The sequence below is a fragment of the Lygodium microphyllum genome, chromosome 25, assembly GCF_053477565.2.
Source record: "Lygodium microphyllum isolate KBCC chromosome 25, Lygodium_microphyllum_v1.1.10, whole genome shotgun sequence".
Lineage (NCBI taxonomy): Eukaryota > Viridiplantae > Streptophyta > Polypodiopsida > Schizaeales > Lygodiaceae > Lygodium > Lygodium microphyllum.
In genome coordinates this window covers 89,271,533-89,292,390 of record NC_141159.1, presented here as the reverse complement: position 1 = coordinate 89,292,390, position 20,858 = coordinate 89,271,533, and positions in this window count along the sequence as shown.

Genomic DNA, 20,858 nt, shown 5'->3' with positions numbered 1-20,858 from the left:
AGACTGAGAGAAGCATGCCGCAAAGTTGGGCGGCACACGATGGTGAGGAGTTGTGCGTTGACGAGGCCGTGGGCTGCTCTTGCAGCGCAGGCAGCGATTCACCGCCGTCACACGCGGGTTGGAGGAGGAGCCGCAACAAGCGGGGATATTGCATGCCGTGGGGGAAGGAGGGCGAGCACAGGGAGTAGCGGAAGGCCGAAACATCGGGAGAGATGGAAGGTCGAAGGCCAAGGCGGAGGGCGGGGGGAAGGAGGAAGGCGAGGAGGCATTGGGGGGAGGGAAACGAACAGATGTTGGGGAAAGGAGGCAATGGGAACACAAAGGAGGCGCAGGGAGGAGGGAAACGCAAGGGAGGATGAGGAGATAGGTAATACGGTTGTTTTGGTTTTTTTAAAATAAATAATTTTTATTAATGTAAATAAGTGGGTATATGGTGGTTTTGTGGTTTTGTTTTTGGTTTTTTTTTCGTTGTTTTTTTTTTTGTTAAAGTTAGAAGGTCGTTTGTTCCTAGTGGTGTTGGTTGTTTCTTCGTTGGTTGGTGGGTTATTATTAGTATTATTATTAGGAGGATTGGGTTTTTTTTTTGTTTTGTTTTTTTTTTTGAATGGGTTAGGGTAATGGTAATTGGTTAGAAAGGTGTATTATTATTATGATTATTAGTGTTTTTTAAAAAGTTTTGTAGGTGATTATGTTGGTTAATTATGGTTTGTGTTTTGTTGTTGTTGTGGTTGTTGTCTTTTGTTTTGGTTTTTTTTATAAATAATTTTTATAGGTGGGTGGGGTTTTTGGTTATTTGTTTGTTTGTTTTTTTTTTTTTTTTGGGTTTGTGTGTGTGTGTGTTGGGTTGTTTGTGTGGTAGGGGGCGCGATTATTATTATTTGGTTCGTTATGTTTTTTGTGGTTTGGTGTTCGTTGTTTTTTTTTTTGCTAATTGATTTGTGGTTAATTATGTTCGATGGGTGGTTGTTTGTGTTATTTATTGTGATGATTGTGGTTTGTTTGTGTTTGTGTGTTTTACGGTTGAATGGGTAATTATAGTTTGGTTTTTATTTTGTTCGGTGGGTTGGCTCCGTTTTGGTTGTTTTGTTTTTGTTTTTGCGGCCGATATTCGTGAAGGAATTGGATTCAAATGCAAAGTCACTCCAAGTAGCAATCAAAGGTGACTAGTTTGATTCTAAAAAACCTAACGGATAGGCATGATAAAGAGAATTCAGTTTGTAGAGAATTTGAATCGTGAACAAATGGAAATTGCGTGCATTGCCATTTGATTATATGCAATGATTATTTGATATACGAAATCTGATGAGAGAAAGAGAGTTACACGAGTGATACTGGCAGCAGTATCGTTACTTTGATTGTCAAACATTGTCAGTTGCAATATGTTTACGGAAAAGGAGCCCCTACGGCTCAAGATCGAGAACCTCGCGTGAAAATAGTACGTCGTCTAAAGGATGTACGAGGTATGTCTAGTCGTGTTGCTAGCAAGCACTCATAGTCCGCAAATACGCAAACCCGTATGAAATACGCTTAGTTTCAAGGCCGTATGGAGTGCTTTAGTATCTTTATTGTATAAATTTCGCAATGGACCTTATTTCCTGCAATATAGGTGAGCACAAGGAAGGCCACATCAAAGAATAGTTAGATGTTAGAGGATTGCCAGGGTTCGACGATCAAGCGGTCCTTAAATTGGTAAGAACATATTGTGGAAAGGAAAAAGGTGTCGGGAGACAAGGGGAAGATGACAAAAAAATGCAACACGGGTGTTGGACGAAATCAGGGTGTTCATAGGGAAAAAACGCAAAAAACAAACCCAAAAACACATACGGGCATTAATATCGGAAAAGCCGCGCATCGGAATGAAGTGCGAAAAGAAGAAAAAGTAAACAGACAGTGCATCTAACAACCTATCACGAGAAAACACAGTTCTGATCGAGGTAGGATGCATTCACATGGGAAAAACCCAAAAAATAAATCTGAAAATGGAAGCGGAAATTAATATTGGACGAACCGCTCGCCAGAATGACAGGCAGTAAAAAGGAAAAATGTCCACAGAAAGGGGGGTACAGGGTCGTCATGTTAAAACACAGTTCCGATTGAAGTAGGAGAGGTTCACATGCAAAAAACACCAAAAAGACGTCCGAAAACATATTTAAAAATTAATAATTAAAAATCCAAAAGGCGAAACAGGGTGGATGAAAAAGGAAAAAGATGGGGGAAGGCACGGGGGACACGGCTGCTAGATCAAATTGGAATTCTCATGCAAACAGGGCATGTTCACATGGAAAAATGTCAAAAAGATGCACGAAAAAGTCTTAAAAAACCGGAAAATTAATATTGGACAAACCGTGCATCAAAATGACACGGAGTAAAAAGGAAAAATGTCAGGGGGAAAGTGATTGTTAGGGCTATGGCGTTAGATAACAGTTCTGAAAAGAAAAGCACGTTCACATGGAAAACCGGCTAATTTGTGCAAAATGCTTCAAAAATTAATAACTCAAAAAGCGTGCACTGGAACAGGGGTAGGTAAAAAGAAAAAATGGTTATTCAAAGGGAGGAACATGGCTATAAGGTTGGATTTGGACTTTGGTAAACTTAGGGTGCGTTCACATAGCAAGACATCAAAATCAGGGAATGAAGGAAAACTGCAAGGGAACAGCCCCGAGGGTGGGGGAAAAATGGACGAGTGGGTGGGAAGGGACCCTATCAGGGTAAAAGCAAGTCATGATAGAGAGGCATTAGCAGGTTGAGGCATATGCAGAAGGGTATGCAATGTAGACGCGCAGGAACGCGTCCCCACACTTAAAACCGTAACGGACAGGGTTAACCGAGCAACAAGGACCTAGAACCACGTAACAGACCATCCACTAATGTCCCCACACTTAAAACATGAACGTCACTAAGAAACAAAAGTGGTAGGGTTAGAAAAACTTGGCCCATCTTGTCGAGAATCAAGGTTGATTGTCGATGGCACGTCCTGTGTCATTGTCGGCTCTATTGGAGGTACCAAGGCATCTTCTCGGCACACATCCGTCATGGCAGGGACCACGCGGCAGCACCCAGGGAGGTAGCTGGTTGAAGGAATCGCAGGAAAGTCACCAATGGCAAGGGATATTACACTCAACTCACAATCACTCAAATGGAATGAAAGAATTGTCACTCGCCCCATGAATAATATCACTCGAGGAATAAGGATTGAAACCCATATCGCATACCCAGTTTAGGAATCGACAAGGGGGAATGGTGCAGAAGAAGTATGCCAGGGTGCATAGTTGATGGTGCATTAGTGCGTCCAACCCATCTGGCATAAGTGCAAGGAGAAAGGCAAGGGAGCCTTACAGTGCAGTGTACAGAATAGGGTAATGTGTCTTGTGTTGACGGAGAGAGACCCATCCCGTGGGTGCATAGGGAAACAGGAACATACCTGACTCCAAGTGTCGTAACGTCCCTCAATCTCACCTCTCGGTAATTGATTGAAGAAACTCTAGTCACACTCAGCCCACCCTCTATCTCACGCTCTGCTAATAGATACAGGAGGGCAGCCTTTTACTGAAACCCATTGATGTTATCCTCAGAGTCATGTGTGCAAAGGTTATATGCCTTGTGCACATTTGATGGTGCAATTGTGCATCCTGCCCTGTGCCGGCATACGGTGCGAGAAGGAAGGCCAGGGAGCCTTATGGTGCAGTGCATAGAAACAAATTGTGCTTTGTGCATTGAGAGGCCCATCCCGTACGTACAACACTTCATTCACACTACTCACCTCTCATTTGATTTGAAGGGAAAAGACTAGTCACTCGCCCCACCCTCTGTCTCACTCTCTGTTGATAGTTACAGGGGGGAAACCCATACTCACTTCCCCATCCGGTTAGGATGAAATCTCAAATCACTCGATTGGTTGTCGATGAAGATCACGTCGTTGGTTTGTTGAAGAGGCGTACTCAGGGAGGTAGCTAGCAAATCGAACATTGTGTTGGATAGGACATGTCGTCTGCTAGAGGACAGTTAGACGCTCTGCAGAAAGACCCAGGACGCAGCGTACCAAGGGAGGCAGCTTCGGAATTGGATCCTGGGGATATCAATTAATGAATCCACTTTCTGGACTGCTGGGTGTTGCCACATTTTCCACAGCCAGCTTTCCGTCTAAGGGTGTTTACCGCCTTTTCTTGGAACGAGGCCTGCTATGACAGGGAATTGCTTCCTTTTCTCCCATAACAGATTTGTTTTTTTTCTTTCTTGTTTTGTTTTGTTTTTTTTCTTTTTTCTTTTTTTCTCCTATTCCCGAGGGTGTCTCCACCTTTTCTCGAAGAATAGGTCGGCATGACAAGGACCGAAGTCCTTTTCTCCCATGATCGATATGTATATATTTTTTCTTCTTCTTTTGTTTTTCGATTTAAGCAAGGGAATGGTAGAAATACCATTTGTCAGAACCCACCTCGCCACTGCCGCTGGTGGAAAATAGAGGATAAGAGATCAGGGCTGGAAGGTGGGGCTGAGGGAACAGAGGGTTGTGTCCACCTCATCAGGAGGGGCTGAAGAACGGCTATCAGAAGTAGCATCATAAGAAGTACAATGCCGCGCCAATGAGGGAAAGGATCAGGTGACCGTGATTGTCAAGATCCCCAAGGAGGGAAGTACTTTTTCAGGCGATATCCATTGATCAGGAAGGGATCATCAGAGGCATCAACGGTTTGCACTTGGACAGAGCCATTAGGGTTGACAGCAAGTACCTTATATGGGCCCATCCACCGCTGTTGAAGCTTGCCAGGAAACTTGCCAAATCGTGAATCATAGGCTAAGACCAAATCACCTTCTTTGAACTCCTTGTGCTTGATGAAGTTGTCATGATAAGCCTTGCGTCGAGCTTGCGTGGCTTCCATGCACTGTAGAGCCATCCTGCGAGTTTCGTCCAAACATTCCAGGTGCAGGAGATGATATTGCAGTGAATCATCGTCCCCCAAACGCTCTTTGATAGCCACTCTCAAAGAGGGTAATTCCAGTTCAACAGGGAAAACAGCTTCTGTACCATACACCAGCTGGAAGGGTGTCTGTCCTGTTGCTGCTTTATAGGAGGTTCTATATCCCAATCACGACGATGTGCGGCAATTGTTCTTGTCAGAATCGATCAGAGGATCCGATTCGTGACTTCAACTTGGCCGTTGGCTCTGGGGTAATAAGGAGTGGACTTGCGATGGCGGATCTTATACAGCTCTATCAACTCTTCCATGAATTTATTAATGAAATGAGTGCCTCTGTCACTTACCAGCTCTAGGGGACTGCCAAAACGGGTGATGATATTCTCGTACATGAACAGGGCCACGCTGTTACCATTGTCCCGCTTTAGGGCTTTAGCTTCACACCACTTTGTGACATAATCCGTACATACCAGGATGTATCTGTTATGTTTCCTTCAAGTGGGAGGATCAATTGGACCTACGAAGTCAATGCCCCACTTCTCGAAAGGCTTTACAGGAAGGATAGGTTGCAGTGGCATGGCACTTGTCTTGGTAGGTTTCCCCATTCGCTGACAAGCATCACATCTTTTACAGTAATCATAGGCATCCTTATGAAGGGTAGGCCACCAGTATCCTGCACAGAGCCTTCCTAGCTGTGGCTTCTCCTGCAAAGTGGCCTCCACATGGCTCGTCATGGCAAGCCTTCAGAACAATCCCAATCTCATCTCCTGCAACACATCTTCCGAGCACTTCATCTTTGCCTTTCTTGTATAGTGCGCCACCTAGCAGGGTGTAGGGGGCTGATTCTAACATAAGCTTCTTCCTTTCCCGACTAGAAATACCAGGAGGGTACTATTGGGTTGCCAGCAGATTGGCAATGTCTGCATACTAGGGGGTTACAGTTTCTACCAGGAATAGGGAAGCTCCTCGTCTGTAGTCTGTGGGATACGTGACAGATGATCAACTAGAACATGGGAACGACCAGGTTTGGTAATTACCTCAAAGTCGAACTCCTGAAATAGAAGGAGCCATCTCATCATTTGTCCTTTCACATTTGCTTTGTTCATTAGGAAGGACAGAGCCTCATGATCCACATAAAATTTAAAGTGGGTAGATAGGAGGTAGTAGCGAAACTTTTCTAGGGCAAACACCATTGCCAAGCACTCCAGCTCTGTCACTGTATAGTTCCGTTCCCTATCAGTGACTTTTTGGCTTGCATAATAGATCGGTTGATCCAGCTTTGAGGAGCCCTTCTGGCAGAGGACTACGCCTAAGGCTTCAATAGATGCATTATTGTGTACATGAAACTCCTTCGTCCAATCAGGAGGTTGAAGAATGGGTGCCTCGATCAGACACTACTTCAGAGTGTTGAAGGCTTTGTCACATTCTTCCATCCAAACAAACTCTGCATCTTTCCTCAGAAGCTTGTGCAAGGAGGTTGCCTTTGTTGCAAAATGGGCTATGAACCTTTTGTAGTAACCCACATGGCCTAGGAATCCCCTCAACTGTTTGAGGTTGGTGGGTGCTGTCAGAGCTACGATCTTTTCAATCTTTGCAGGGTCTGTTGATATCCCTTGTGCAGAGACAATGTGGCCCAACAGCACTCCAGAAGAGACCCCAAAGATGCATTTGTCGGGGTTGAGAGAAATCCCATACTCCTGGCATCGGTCAAAGCATTGTTCCAGGTGTCCCCAGTGTTCACGGATCAAACTATAGACACAGAAGTCATCCAAATATACCTCAATAAAATCGTGCAAATGATTTTGGAATGCGGCCATCATGACTCGCTGGAAAGTAGCAGGGGCATTGCAGAGTCCAAACGGCATCACTCGGTAAGCATAGGTCCCCCATTCTGTGGTGAAGGTTGTTTTGGATTGGTCTTCTTCTGCGATTTGGACTTGGTTGTATCCGTTGAATCCATCCAGAAGGGAATAAAGCTCATGTCCTGTCACTGTGTCCAACAGTTGGTCTGTGAAAGGAATCGGGAAGTGATCCTTCTTCGTCTTGGAATTGAGATTTTGGAAGTCAACACATATTCAAAGCTTGCCATTCTTCTTGGGTACCACCACGATGGGTGAAACCCATTCAATATTTGCCATTGGATAGATGAACTCAGCTTCCAGAAGCTTCAGCAGCTCTGCTTTCACCAATGTGGAATAATTCGGGTTCATTCACCTCTGTCGTTGCCGTACTAGCTTGGCATCAGGCTCCAAGTCAATATGATGCTGACATATTGTGGGATCAATCCCCTTTAGGTCTTTGTAGGACCACGCAAACACATCCAAATTCTCTTTCAACAAGTTGTACAAGGTTGACAACTCCTCTTCTGGGAGGCTGCTACCCACCTTCAAGTGGCGTTTAGTGCCATCTGCATCCACAAAGGTTAATTGCCTTTCACCTTCTACTTCACGGATGAAGGTCCCATGGACTGCTTCTGGATACAGATCCGACTCCTTCAAGGGAGTGGTGTCCTCTTCTGATATCCCACTAGAACCAACTTCTTCTCTTGGTGGAGACTTAGGTTGCTCCTTGAGATGTTGAAATGGGATTAGGGCCGTTTCTTGGATTGAAGACTCATCTTCTGATGACACATCCAGGAACGTCACATAACAGGGACCCTCTGATGCCTGGTGGGTTTGTGAGACTGGTGCTTGTTGGCACGGTGCATCATCATCATCTTCTCTTGGAAAAGGTGGTTGAGGATGGCATGAGCCACTGCTGAAAGACGGCTTATTCTTCTTAATCCATTTCTTATAAATATTTTGCATATGAGAACATCCATTTACCAGACCAAATGGTACCATCGCCATTCTGTCCCATAGCATGAGCTCGTCTGCTTCTGATGCTTCTGGAACTTCTTCTTCAAATGCATCCTCTGCAGGTGGGATAGACTCTTCCATCTTGCTTTCATAACCTTCTTCTTCCATATCATCTCCATCCTTCTCTATCTCTGTCTCTGTCTCTGTCTTTGTAGGAGCTCTGTAAGAGAAGAACAGGTTCTCTATTTCATCTTCTGCCTCTGTCTCTGGCTCTACTATGGCCATGTAACAGGGAGAGCAGTACATCCATGCTTCTATCTCACTGTCAGAAGTGATTTCGAAAATCGTTTCTGGTTCAGGCAGGAAGTATTCACCCATTGACAATGGCTTTGCATCTTTTGGGAGTTGTCTTACAGTATCCACTATTAAGGAACGTGCCATTGTTTTCTTGGGAAGGATCTGTTTGACAGCATCTTCGTCTGCTGATGTTCCATCTGTAGACTCATTAGGGGAGTCAAAAGATAATTCCAAGGAGGTGGATCCATGTCCTTTTTGAGCACCATATAGCTTCAACACCACTTTATGGGTTCCTCTACCCAAGGTCAAGGTTCCTTTGAACCAATCCGTCCTTGCTCGGGCTTCAAAAAGCCATGGTCTGCCCAGTAATAGAGGGTAGGATGTACCATAAGAGTTTGGCTTCACCACCAGATAGGTTAGCCAATAATCTTTTCCAGCCACTGTAGTCTTCACATATGGGAGAATGCCCAAAGGCTTGATTCTGCTCTGATCCGCCAGTCTGATGAGCCATTGGGTGGGTTGCACACCTTGTAGGCCTAGATCCTTCATTGTCACATCCATCATAATGTTCACTGATGAACCTCCATCAATCAGTGCATTTGCAATGAAGCAACCTTCTATCCACACGCCAGTCTCTGGGGTACCTGGATCTAGGAAGGCGTTAGCTACGTCCACTTCTTTTACAAGCTCTGAAGCTTTGTTGGACTTTGTTGCTATTGAGGGAGCTATTGAGGGAGCAATCCTTAATCCACGTCTTCTTGTCAATATACTTTTGAACCTTTTTCGGCAACTGGGAGACAACACCAATAATTGTCAAAATGTGAGGTTTGGTTTAAAGGTATCTAGATCTCTGACCAGATCGTATTCCTTAATAGGATCCACTGGCTTCTCTAACCGGTTAGGGAATGGAGCAGCACCCAATTTCATTTTCCCTCTTTCTTCCAACAGAGGAATCATGGGAACTTCTTCTGCCCCTTGTGGCACTTCCTCCTCTTTTATCTCCTGGACCTCTGGTCCTGTCTCTAGAACTGTCTCTGTAACTCTCTGTGGCACTGTAGTGCTCTGTACGGCACAGTCAGGCTCTGTTCTGTTCTGTTTTTCTGGTCAAAGATTGAACTTCACTGTTTTGGCAGGAGGATTGTTTTCTTTCTGTATAGGTGGTTCCTTCTTCTTTGCACGCGTGATGGCAGCAACTTCCAATTCCACTAAATTGGAGGTAGGCTCTTGGGCCTTGGCCAGACTATCAATAGCACTATTTTTCACTGGGGCTGGGCTTGGACAATCTTTTGCAGTGTGGCCTTCTCCTTTGCATCGACTACATAAGGGCTTGTAATCCACTGACCTTCTGGGATTTGGACAATTTGGTGAGATGTGTCCCTTTTCTCCACATCTGTAACACTCCACTTCTGATCTCTGACCACCACCAGACTGTCTTCCTCTGTAACTTTGAGAAGGAAATCTTCTGGGTCCGAAATTAGGACCAAACTCTCTAGGCTTGGGTCCAATATCCTGTGTTGTCATTTTGGATTCTAGCAAGTTGAATCTTGCGTCTTCTTCCTTCCTTTTCCTATCATGCATCTCCTTCAGAGAGCAAATATCCTCTGTATGGTTCTTCCACAAATAGTAGGAACAGAAAGCTCCAAGAATGGTTGGTTTTTGTGTACATTCCATGGCTAAATGGCCTACTTGATGGCACTTACCACACCAAGTATTTGACCGCATCACATCTCTTCCTGCTTCTGCAACATTGGATATGCTAGCAGTATTCACTTTCAGCGTCTGTAGCTGCTCTGTAATCACATCCATCAACTCCTTTTTTATATTTGCAACTGAGTTGGATAAGTAATCCTTCAAGCTTTCTCCTCCTGAGGTACTGGCAGTAGGGTTTTGAGGAGTCTCTGTAATCACTGCATAAACAGGTTGGGCTGGTGCACAGGGATCTCTGTTCTGATTCTAATTCAGAGCTCCTGTTTGAACTGTTGGCTGTTGGCTCCTGTTGGTAGGGTTCCACTGTTGCTGCTGATTTGGCATTGGGAAAATTGGTTGGGACCATTGTTGTTGTGGTTAAACCATCATTTGAGGCATTGATTGTGGCCACTGTGGATTTGGTGCACTGTACTGTGATACTGGGGGCATCTGTTGGTAGGGGTAGGGGACAGTCCCTGGGACTACATTTGGTGGGTACATCATTCCTGGCATCGGAGGAGGTAGGACTCCTCTTCCTGGATTCATTGCCAATCTAGCTTCCACTTCATCGTACAGTCTTGTACCTTCTGTTACAGCTTGCAAGGTGGCTAGTCTTTGCAGCTCCACAAACTTACGGACTTCTGGTTGTAATCCTCTAAGAAACACCCCCTTCTGAATGCCATAATCTAGATTATGGTTAGTCCATCTCTTCAGGATGGATTCCATTCGTGAGACATAAGCTTCTACTCTTTCTCCAGAGGACTGACTTAAATTCATAAATTTCTCTCACATCCGCTCTTCAAAACCTTCACGCTTGAATTTAGTGAGGAAGGCCAACTTCAGGTAATCCCATGTGCCAAAAGTTGCTGCTGCTTGTCTCTCATACCACTGAAATGCTGCGCCCTTGAAAGTGGTGGGGAATATTGCTAACCAATGCTCAGGGGTTCTGGCATTGTTAGCCACACATGCTACCATAAACTCTGCTACATGAAGATCGGGGTCTTCATTGTACTCTCCCTTAAAAACTGGCGATGGAACTACATTCACTGGCCTATCATCAATATTTCCAGGATGGATCTGGCTTGGAAGTGGACCTCCAGCAGGAGGAGGAAGTGCTTGATGTGCCATTGGGACTTCTGTAAAGAGTTCCGCAAGGGCGTCAAAGGCGGCTTCTGCTGCGAGCTCATTCTCAGCTTTGAATTTTGCTTTCTCTCTTCTCACGTACCTCTAGAATTGTTCTAACACTTGCCTCTTTATTGCATCATTCATCAGGGGGTTGGCTCCACTGTCTGCTTTCATGCCACTGCACAGAGGAAGGTATTCGGTTCTGAAGGTGTCAAAATGCATTCGTCTGAGCATTGTAGTGGTGCCATTATCATAGTAATGCTAGCTTTTGATGGTTTCAATAGTGTATGTTGTGAAAAACACTCTGTCTACCAACTTCCAGTGGGTTGCTAATTGAACAAACAGAAGATTATCAGTACACCAAGCATCCCATGTATCTTGCTGTTGAGCATCCACAAACAAATTCCAACTCTTTTCCTTCTTGTCTGTGTGAACCTCTACAGATCAAGACTCCTCAAGATTCTTCACAATCTCCCACTTGATGATGTCTGGAAACTTCTCAATGAATGCCAAATCTTCCATGGATAGTCATTCTCTCTGTTTCTTCTCTTCAGTTTATTCCCAAACAGTTTGCCACCAAGATGCAAGTTTCTGCTGCTTCAACAGGAAGAGGAAACTGTCCACCACATAGAGCATGCATCATGATAGTGATGTGTTTCCGCCATTGTGGGATGAAATTCTTGTGGAAAGTGGCTTTGATTATGAGAAATTCCAACTCTTCAGTGGAAGAAGGAACTTTACAAACATCCATTGAATTCTTCTCTTCTTGGCAATGCCATTTCCTTCATTTTCAGCCTCCTCCAGTGCTTGTTGATGGCAAGCTTCCCCAGCTGCGCACCAAAAACATGGAGCCCCAAGAGGAACACCAAGGAAAAGAGAATTATCTTGCAAGAAAATCTATCTTGTAACATCAAAAAGCTTGTTTATTAAGTTTCATATGATCATAATGAAGAAAAGAACACCAAGCACAACAAATCTTCATGCAGCATCATGTAGATCTCCCACGGATTTAATAGAATCAACCATATTCTTCAATATCTTCACAAAATCCATCAATAGAACAAAGAAAGCAAAGGAATACACCATCTTTGAATGGGAATACATCACATAGTATTCATCTTCAATATCTTCATAGTCTTCTCTCTCAATCTCTCACATACAATCACTCTGTTTTAGTAGATTTGGCTATCTCTGACTCTCTCTCTCTCTCTCCATCAATAGTACATCATATCCTCACTACAATCTCTCATAATCACTCTCAATAATGCTTCTTAGGTCGTGGATACCCCTCCCAAGAGGTATGTCTGATATGAAGAGTCACCAGAGCCACTACACTGTCCTTTCATAGCTCACTACTGTCACTTCACTTCAGTCTTTACTTGAGTCTTCAGCAGCTACTTCTTTCACTTCTTTTAGCTCTTTTGCACTTGTATTCACCTCTTTCCAAGGCTAGAAAACTTTCCCAAGCTACACTCTCATCCAACAGAATACATACAGAAGCATACAGAATAGTCACAGTACAGTACCAGAACAGCTACAGTACAAAGACAGAAGCTCTACAAAAGACCTACAAAAGGTTACAAAAGGTCATCAAAACCACATAACTCATACTCAAACCATTCCAAACTCTAAAAAACTATTCAATAAGCTTTCACAAGATCTCAATCCCTATCAAACAATACTCCATCCCTCCTTACAGAAGACAATCAGAACAAAACAGAAGGTATACAGAACCAATCAGAATATCACAGAACTCATATCTCCACTAATAAACATCATGAACTTCCAAAACATAATTAATATCATCCAAAACACTCTCAAACCACTTCCAAACCAATCAATCATTTCATAAAATCAACCATTCAGCTCTCAAAAACAACAAAAATCAGCCAAAAAACAAGTCATTTCAACACTCAACAATCTCTTGTCGTTGGTCAGGAACTAGGGCCCAGTTATACATGAGGTTTAATTCATGCACTCTAGTCCATTGCCACTTGGATTCATCTAAGAGATCCTGGAGTGGTTTGAAGTTTGCAGTTGGATTGCTAGCTAGCTTGTTCATTAAGTATTCCAATATCTCCTAGAGTTCCCTTTTGTTGGTTGGGACTTGGAAGTTGGCAGGCTTAGGTTTCCCACGAAGGGTTCCTACCATCATGCAGACTGGCACGGAGGGTGTGTCATTAGACTTGCCGATTGTTTTAATGGCTTGCTCATACGCTTCATGATCTGAGAATGGCATCCAATCCCACTTGTCCTCTGGGCATGGGATATACTTGGTCAAGGGCCCATGGGACTTCTTGACATGGGTGTTACCCTTGAGCATAGCAGAGATGGCATCTAAGTCGACTGGTGAGGTCTTCCAAGTGTCCATCTCTATTCTCACGGCATCCGTTCTATTGCCAAGGAAGATCAAGACATTACCCCAATCTTCGATGACTCTAGCATTGCGCATCCAGGGTCGGCCTAATAGGATATCGTAGTCCACTCCCTTCATGACTATAAAGTCCACAGAGAATTGGACCCTTGCGATCTTCACTAGCCAATTCTTAAGCACCCCGAATGGCTTGACTCTCATACCGTTTGCTAATGTGACATTAAACCTAGCAATTTCGACAGGCGGGTTTCCCCAAGTCTGAAGCACCATGTGGCTAAGCACACTAACCCTAGCTCCAGTGTCCATGATTCCCTTTCTCGTTGTATCGCCTATGGCTAGAACCGGTAAGACCGCATGCATCTCAGAACTTTCCCAGAAGGCATTGTCATGTAAGGATTTAGGCATAGAGTCTAGCGTCAAACTCGGTATTTGCGTCTCTACATCATGGTCATGAGGGTCTGCCGTGACCTGCTCTCTTGATCCTTCAACCCACTGCTTAAGATATTGCCATAGGGTGGGATGCTGCCTAAGCAGATCTCCCAGGCTAAGTGTTACAGGGGTAGTCATGAGAGCGGAGTTTTGATGCCGAGAAGTGCTTAAAAATAGCTAAAAATTACGAATATCAAGGGAAAAATATTCAACGTCGAAGGCGGTGGCTCGATCTAGGACGATTTTAAGCGGCAAAGTGCTTGAAAGGCGCCCGAGCGACACTTGTTGATTTTTCATAATTTTTCAAACTATCATGCGGGTTGTCAAGAGTTACCAGCCAATGCGGGATGCCGAGCCGGACGCCCAGGATTTTTCAGAGCTCAATTCGGAGTCCGGACGAGGAAATGGCCAAGAAACCGGTCAAGATTTGAAAAGGTGGACTTGTTTTGGCCAAGTGGGGTTGTGCCTTTTGGGAGTTAGGGGGCCCAAATTTTATGGGGCATCAAAAAAACCAAATCGTGGAGAGAGAAGATCAACAAATCGTGGAGAAAAATACGCCAGGAAGATGTCTGAAAATTGCGCCCTCTCTCCTCTCTCTCTCCTCTTGGCTGTGAACAACCATACATAATGGCTATGGGGCTTCATTTCCCTCTGGATGCTGGTCATATCACCGTGCTTCACTCCTCCAATGGTGGTCTCTATCAAAATCTCTGATTTCAGTCTTTCTCTCTCCTCCCTCTCTCTCTTCTAAGGGCAGATTCATGCGGTGAAGAAGAAGAAGAAGAATGGATGACGGATGCTTGTCCAATGAAGACTCGATTGCTCCGTGGTTCAAGCGGAATGAAGATTGCTGATTGTGGACTGTCATGAGCATTAATGGCTACTGAAAATCAGTCCCGAGACATGGCAAATAAAAACCCGCAACCTGCAAAGAACGGTAATTTCATTTTTACAAAGGAAATTGATGTTTTATGCAATTTGCTTCATGAATATTTGTTCCCATGGGATGATTATGCATTATGTTGTTGCTATGAGTTTGATTAGTTTATGCTCAGAAAATCAGAAAATCATAAGCGTTGTGACTAAAATTAATGGTGTAAAACCCGTAAAACACGCGAAATAGGGGGAAATTGGGTGTTTTTGATATATAGATGGAAAATATAATAAGACACACCAACTAAATTTGTGTTTTTTCTACAAATGAATCTAAGGGCCATAGCCCATAACTCATTTTGTATTTTCAGTTATTTAATATTGCAAAAAATACAAGAAAAAATAGGAAAAATGGGTAAAAATAAGGAAAAAATAGGTTTTGAGTATGCGAAAAATACTAAAAAAATAAGATTCATGTTTTTGTATGTATGGGGGGTCTGAAGCATGAGGTTTAGCTTCAGTTCAGCCCTACCTTTATGTTTTAGTGAGTTTTTATTACTTTTATACAATAAAAACATGGAAAATATTACCCTAAACATATGCACTGTGCACAATCTAAACGGTGAGGGGATAAAGAGAATGAGAGTGGTGTTTAAGTGCTGAGAGAAAGAAAAAGCTGATTGTTTTCATCTATGCATATCATATAGATCGGTCGTTAATTTAAAATAAGGATCTAGTAGCACGAGGTCTCCTCGGTGCTAGGTTCGTGCAACGTAGCAATTACACGTTAGAGAAATTCTTTGAAAGAATGTTTTTGCACTAAGCACAATGCTGATTTTCTTAATTGTTTAAGCACATGGAAATTCACAATTTGCATGAAGCAAAAAATGATAAAAGGTATCAGACAATACCTCATGGATGCATAGCACTTGTAGTCTCTAGATCGTGACCAACGTTGAGTGAGTGAGGTTGTCCAAGCTGTAGGCTAGGCGTTGGGTTTAAGGGGAAAGTAAAGTGAGGTATGATACATCTTGGAACAAAATAATTGGTACCTTGAGAGAACTATGCGCGAAGTGTTATATATGTTTAGCGACGCATCGAGGGGCCAATCCCCAAGATGTAGGAGAGTCGCAGTGAGGTAGCGGTAGTCAGCCATGGGAAGACCTCCTATGTTTGTACTTTGTGCTATTTGGAAATGTGCTGGGACTCCCTTTGAGGAGTGTTAATTGGATTAGAGTTGGACTACGAGACGTGATACAAACACAAGATGTTTAGGAAGATGATGTATGCGTCATCAATGCTCCTGGCCGTGAGGCCGTGGGGTTGTTGAGTGCATGATAGAGGTCCGGCTAGTGCATGAGCCAGTATCGGCCCGTTTTAGGTCCCATCAAGTCACCAATGTCGTCAGGAGATCATTGGGTGCTCGTCTTTCTCCTAACTTCGATCATCCTGACCAATGGCCGTGACTGATCTGCGGCCCTGTAACCTCAAGGCTTGGCCTTAGCAGCACTGCTTGTGGTGCAGTTACTTCTCCTGACTTTGGTTGAGGAGGTGAGATTGGCATGCTTATGCTAGAGAGATCATCGACCTCATCCTCTATGATGGGCTCAGCGTCTTTTAGATGCTCTTGAGCCTCCTTCACCCATTCCTTTACTTTTTCTATGGCCTCTAATTGTTGCTTTGGATACGAGCATTCCCCTACCTTAGCACTTCCCTTTTCAGCCGTCTTAGGGATTGAAGTCTCTCCCTCTACGTCAGAGATATTCTTTCCATTAGGCACAGTTGTAGTACTCTCTGTTTTTAGTGCGATTTTAGCTTTTGACCTCTTCTTCTTCCACTTGTGACGTTTCTTCCCCATCGAAGCTGCGTCAAGGTTGCTAGGTCCTGGCAATGATATGCTGGCTTGCTTTGTCTGGGCATGGGTCATGACCCGCAATGGGATAGGTGTAGCCTCCCCATCAAGGTTCTTGACACCAAAAAGCCCCAATGGGATAGATGGTATGTTGGCTGAGCTAGAAGACGGCTTTCGCTTTGGGCAATCAGCGACGATGAAGAGATGAGTGATTCCACACTCAATGCACCTTTGGTCAGCCTTGTCTCTGTCTTGATACTCCCTTTCAGGGCAGCATGATGAGATGTGACTTGGGTTACCACAAGTCCAACAGGTGATTGGATCCTACATATGCCCTTCTAGGCCTCTACCTCGTCCTCTTCCTAACACCATCACTAGCACGGGGCGATAATCCATGAGGACAGTGTTGCCTCATCGTCATGGGAGATGTAAGGGCATATATAAGCTTCTTCCTCATTTGGTTTTTCCACGTAGTGGACTAGAGTCTCACTCGGTGGATGGGTCACGTAAGGACCAAGAGGTCTAGGTATGCCAGTAGGGTTTATGTCCATCCTAGGAATTGCTGGCTTAATGTCGTTAGGCATAGGAAGGGCCAATGGGGCTCCCCTTCCAAAGAATGGCTGTGGCCTATTCGCTATAGGTAAGGCTGGCCGTAGGGTTGCGAGTACGGATATCTTCTTGGTAATCTACAATGCGCGATGTCATGATCGAACCTACCGCAGTTAGCACAAGTTCTTGACCTAGGGTCTTGACACTCGGCTGGCAAGTGGTTTCCACCACAGTACACACATTGGACGTGTGGGTGCATTGGTGGTCTCAACATGTCTTGCAACTTGGCTAACTCCATCTTTACATCAACCATGTCTTGGTTCGTCTCAGTGGCCTTCCCCTTATCTTGGGATGATGGGACTGATCGCTCACTAGAGGCTGACGCTCTCTCTGAGCTTTGCGAGTTGGTCTCTTCTAGGTTTGAGCTCTTGGAGCTTCACTCTTTCAGCTTATCATCAACTCTGATGGCTTCCTCAAACACTCTAGCTAGCGCGTCTCGCTGCAAGCTCAAATTGCCTGCCAAAGCCTTATATAACTCCTCGTCTCGAATTCCGCTGATGAATCTAGTCAAAATTGCTCTTTCAGTCGGTTGCTCGCCCATAGGGATTCTCTTGAAGAGACTCCTCACGTGGGTTACGTAGTCGCGAATGTCCTCTTTTTGCTTGACGTTCATCAATCGTACTAGCAGATTATCGGAGTATCCAGGCTCGGCAAATCTCTTAATGAAGAGATCCTTGAGGCCACTGAAGTTGGCTCATTTTGTGGCATCTAGGCTTGTATACCAAGTCCTTCCCTTATCACCTAAGCAGAGCCCAAACGCTTGAGAGCGTTGAGTCAGGTCGTTGAGGCCATTGGCTTTGCAAACTTACTCGAATTGCTCTACAAAGCTATATGGATCGTCATGGGGTTGGTATTTATCGAGTTGCTTGGCAACAATAGGGATTTTAGACTGGCTCTTTGATCCTTGGTTCGCTCCTAATCCTACGAGCAGCGAGGTTGCTAGTGCCGCGGCACTTTGCTATGCTGCTGTGTTATCTAGCAGTCGCTTCATGAGAAGCTCGCTCAACGTCAAGTCTCCTTCTAGGGCTCTCTTGTGATCTATTCGGTTTCTACCTGCTATGTTCAGCACTCGCTGTACCTCACACAACTTCGTGCTTTGCCTTTGGCTCCTAGCCTACTGGTCCCTATTGTATTCGACTATGCTTTGTAAAGCCTTGTGGGCTAGTTTTCTCTCTTTCTCTAGGTCTGTGATGATAGCGTCTGCAGTCCTACCGCGGTGCTCGTACCGAGCGTATGCATCATAGTTGCTGACCATCTGCTGGATAGCCTCCGGGAAGACATTCAAGTCGAGTTCCTCATTAGACCTCTGGTTTGAGCCTCCTTCTGCCATAGTCGTGTTGTCGTGCTCCACCAAGCTATCGATCAGGTTGACTAGATTTGACAAATCCACGTAGTTGACGCCACCTGCTTGGTCCTACTTCGCATGTTGATGGTTTACCTACGTCTTGGGTCCTCTCCTACTAGTGGATTCCTTGAGTGGTTTATCTGAGTGAGTTCCTTCAATTATTGAATACAATCCTCAATCTATGGCCACTCAATGTGCATGTTACTTCTCGTGCACTTGTGCTCAATCAGGCTTTCAATTTCCTTAAGTGCATTCCAGTGCGAAAATTCAAGGTGAGTGCAGCAAACAATCTTGACGCGTCTTACGCACTCTCGCTTTGTTTTTGCCTGATAGGCTTGTTGGTCAATTTTCTGGCCGCCTTGACAGGGTTCAGGGTTTTCCTAGTATGTTTCCTCGTTTGTTTTTTTCCAATCAGGTTTTAACTGCTCAGTGCTTTGCGTCTAGGTCTCTGGGTCTCGTTGTTGCCTACTTCAAGCTGCTAAGCGGCTGCTCCCTATGATTTCGTCTATTCCCTGTGCCAAAATCAAGTTCTGAGCGTCAAAAGGACTTTTGATAGTTTGCGCTGCTGAGCTCTAGCCGAGTCAGGTCAAATTTCTGAGAATTTGGCAAAAGTTTACACTCGACCCAACTGGTCTGAATTGTAGGGTCTGAGTGGGTCACTCGGTGTTGAGATATCGAGCTCCACTCGTGATACGCCAGGGTGACTGTTGTGTATTTATGTCACCGACTTGTCAGTTGCAGACGCGGTTGGTACACCGCCCATGAATAATAGCTACATGATAGCTATCCTTATCTACTCTAGTTCGTGGCTCAGTTAGTATGCCACCTTAGTTAGTTGAGTTTGGTTTGAGACCCATATAGAGGGTTCTTCTATTTCTTTGTACTTGAGTTCTTTTGGCTTACACAACTAAGAAGAGGAAAACTGTTTTCAGCCTCCACCCTTGTGTGTCTTCCCCCATTGTGCAAGCAAGAAAGCTTCAAGCGAGACTCCTTCCTTCTCTCCCACAATCTTGACATGGTATCAGAGCCTTGTTCGTGGTAAGGAGCTCAAGAAAGCAAGCCAAGCTCGCGGTGTTCTGGTAAGAGGAGCAGTGTTGCTTTCATTTTCTGTTTTGGGAGCAGATCTCTGCAGGTAGCACAGCCGGAAAGTGCAGGAGTGCATTGTCTCAGGTTGAGACGCCCTTCGCGGTGAAGCAAGAGGGCAGTATATGCGACCTTGTTTTTTTGATTTGAGGCCATTTCGAGGCCTGTTTTGGAGGCGGAAGTTTTCTGCATGCACTCAGGAAAAGGCCCAATTTTATGCTGTGCAACCACTGTTCTACATGCCGGTGAATAGTTACTGTAAAATTTGCATTGTATGCTTGTGCGCAGAGACATAGGGAGTTACAGAATCATCCCTGTTGCCTGTTGATGCAAAATCGTCACTAGGAAGTGACTGTGTGGTCAAATACCACTTTTGCCAGTTTTGCAGATTTTCCATTGTGAGGGTGAAGCTGTGGTTTTTGCAGTGACAGAATTTTTTGCAATCTTCTGTAATGGCATCTGATTCGCTTTCACAGATTGTCACTGAAAAGCTTGACAAGAACAAATTCCAAGCATGGAAGTTTAGAATGACGAATTTCCTTATGGGAAAAGGATATTGGGAATTTGTTGCAGGAAATGAAGAAGAACCAGTTCTTCCTGATGTTCCCAATCAACAGCAAATGCAGGCATTTAAAGCATGGCATGAGAGAGCCAGGAAAGTTATGTATTGGCTGTCTATCAGCATTTCAGACTCTATGATTGTGCATATTCAGGATGCAAGTACGCCAAAGGAGGCATGGGATACTTTGTCAAAAATGTATAGCACAAATACGCAAGCCAGGAAAATGCAGCTCAAGCAAGAGTTGCACAATGTGCAAAGAGAAAATATGAGCATCAACGACTACCACATGAAGGTGAAGAAGATTGCAGATGCACTTGCTTCCATTGGGTCACCAGTGGAAGATGATGATTTAGTTTCTGTGACCTTGAATGGTCTAGAAAAGGATTATGCACAGTTTCGGACATCCATTTCAGTTCATGAAAGATTTCCTGATTTTGAGGAGTTGATTGCTCTTCTAATTTCTGAGGAACAGAGAAATGGTGGTGCATCTTCTTCAGGAGGAACTTCAAAAGAAACTGTCTTCTACTCAAATGTTGGAAGAGGTAGAGGCAGAGGTAGAGGAGGCCGATTTGGAGGCCGTGGCAGAAATCAGAATATGAAGCAAACTCAAGAAAACCAGTCCTATGGAGGAGGACGTGGTAACTCTAGAGGCAGGGGGAGCCAAAGAGGTCATGGTGGATGGCAAAGAGGACAAAATGCAAACAGTAATGTTGAATGCTACTACTGTGGTAAAATGGGTCATATAGCTAAAGACTGCTATAAAAAGCAGAATGACATCATGAATGGAAAACTGCAACAAGGGAATTATGCATCTTCTAGTAGACAGGGTGATGACAGAAATGAGCACTTGTTTATGGTGCAGCACATGAACAATTCTATGACAAGTGCAGAAGAAAGCAATGATGTATGGTA